This window comes from Sinocyclocheilus rhinocerous, unplaced genomic scaffold, assembly GCF_001515625.1.
Source record: "Sinocyclocheilus rhinocerous isolate Xijiao unplaced genomic scaffold, SAMN03320098_v1.1 scaffold464, whole genome shotgun sequence".
NCBI classification, from domain to species: domain Eukaryota; kingdom Metazoa; phylum Chordata; class Actinopteri; order Cypriniformes; family Cyprinidae; genus Sinocyclocheilus; species Sinocyclocheilus rhinocerous.
In genome coordinates this window covers 13933-16337 of record NW_015627918.1, presented here as the reverse complement: position 1 = coordinate 16337, position 2405 = coordinate 13933, and the positions used below count along the sequence as shown (strand labels likewise).

General features: G+C 40.2%; 1 long non-coding RNA gene across 1 annotated transcript in view; it reads right to left on the bottom strand.

Annotated features, from left to right (window-relative positions):
- Positions 1–1927, bottom strand: part of LOC107737045 (uncharacterized) — a 5856-nt gene extending 3929 nt beyond the window's left edge. Inside the window, exons 1-3 of the long non-coding RNA XR_001639757.1 lie at positions 1820–1927; positions 1586–1698; positions 605–839 (exon numbers count right to left, since the gene is read on the bottom strand). This is a non-coding gene — a long non-coding RNA (uncharacterized LOC107737045). The remainder of the gene's footprint in view (positions 1–604; positions 840–1585; positions 1699–1819) is intronic.
- Between the last annotated feature and the right edge of the window lie 478 nt (positions 1928–2405).

Sequence of the window (2405 nt, the reverse complement as noted above, 5' to 3'; positions counted from 1 at the left end):
ATGCTCACAGCGTCCCAAACACAAATAATTTTTATATTTATTTATTTATATTTTCATTGCCTGGCTATCTGGGATTTCGGTATAGAGTTAAAGGTTAGGATTATAATTTTTTTTGGTAGTATTATATCACATTGTGAGTGTATATTAGCACCTTTTGTTGTTTTCTCGTGGTATCTGATAGAGCGTTTGGACACGGAAGCGGTGGCACGTGACGTCAGACTAAACAAGCGGATAGGTCACTCGAGTTCAGTCATTGATTGTGTTGAATCATAACTTTCTTCGTTATTCTACTTCTGCGGCACAAATATCTACCGACATTTTAACAGCACACTGTGGTTCAGATGTCGTTTCTGCTCACCGGAGACAAAACAGGAACTGTTCTTTGCGATATGTATTTATTATGCATTCCCAAACTTTTTAAATGCCCGCATACGTCAGAATGCATCAAAACAAACAAATATCTCTCATAACTGGCAAAATATATGCTGCTGTCCTCTTGCTATCCTGCGAAATTATGATGATGCAACTACTACAACGGATTTCATAAGACCCTGCGAGACTTCGGAAAGTCGAAGACAATGCGACACGCTAGAATAATACTTACGATACACTGTAAGCTTGTAGATCTTGTTTTGCGGTTGTCTACTGCTCAGTTTGCAGACCTTGTAAAGCCCCGTTTGATTGTAGCTGACGTTCATCAGGATCAGAGTTATATTCTCTCCATCAGATATGAGAATATAACTCTGGGATCTCCAGCACTTCTGAGCACAGGCTCCATTATGACAGAATACCTGCGCTATCGGTTCCTGCGAGGAGCCTTTGAGACGAGTCACCAAAACCTGAGGGTCTTCGTCCGATTTCTTAGTATTATATCACATTGTGAGTGTATATTAGCACCTTTTGTTGTTTTCTCGTGGTATCTGATAGAGCGTTTGGACACGGAAGCGGTGGCACGTGACGTCAGACTAAACAAGCGGATAGGTCACTCGAGTTCAGTCATTGATTGTGTTGAATCATAACTTTCTTCCTTATTCTACTTCTGCGGCACAAATATCTACCGACATTTTAGCAGCACACTGTGGTACAGATGTCGTTTCTGCTCACCGGAGACAAAACAGGAACTGTTCTTTGCGATATGTATTTATTATGCATTCCCAAACTTTTTAAATGCCCGCATACGTCAGAATGCATCAAAACAAACAAATATCTCTCATAACTGGCTAAATATATGCTGCTGTCCTCTTGCTATCCTGCGAAATTATGATGATGCAACTACTACAACGGATTTCATAAGACCCTGCGAGACTTCGGAAAGTCGAAGACAATGCGACACGCTAGAATAATACTTACGATACACTGTAAGCTTGTAGATCTTGTTTTGCGGTTGTCTACTGCTCAGTTTGCAGACCTTGTAAAGCCCCGTTTGATTGTAGCTGACGTTCATCAGGATCAGAGTTATATTCTCTCCATCAGATATGAGAATATAACTCTGGGATCTCCAGCACTTCTGAGCACAGGCTCCATTATGACAGAATACCTGCGCTATCGGTTCCTGCGAGGAGCCTTTGAGACGAGTCACCAAAACCTGAGGGTCTTCGTCCGATTTCTCTATGTGAACAGATATGGTGAGGTTTCCACCTTAAGTCACGGTTAGCGACTCAATCTCATCATCCTCTTTATCAACACCAGCAGCAAAGCCTTTAAAAAGTATTCATTGTAAATTTAAACACTGTGTGCGAGTAAAGCACCCATCTCACATCAAATGTAACAAGTATAAATTAACCCGTGAGAGTAACTGGTCAACCGGTACAAGACTTACCAATCCAACACGTTAATACAAGGAAGAGCATCATATTGGAAAACAACCTGATATTGTTGTATAATTTAACCGGATAAACTCTAGTCTTCATAGTCTGTCACCAGCGCGGGTTCCCCAACTCACATGCGCCGCAAGCAAGACAAGTTGGAACTGCTTCAACCCAACCACGCCCACAAACATCACACCACAGACACTTAACCTGGTGTGCTTCCAAGAATATTAACCTCGAGAAAAGATTTTTCAGTAACTGACTCCTGAAATAATACATTCGGTACCCAAAAGTCCTCAGTATGGGGATGGGAAGTGATTTAGAATATACTGATTATAAATGATATGATTGTTATAATGGTTCAAATTAATCAAATCTTAAAAGGTAATGTTAACTACACACACACACACACACACACGGCGGACAGTAACTAAGTACATTTACTTGAGTATTGTAGCCTACTTAAGTACACTTTTTTGAGTATTGGTACTTTACTTGAGTATTATTTTTTCTGGGAACTTATAACTTTAACTTCCCTACATTTGAAAGACAAATATTGTACTTTTCACTCCACTACATTTCTATCAAGGTCCTCGA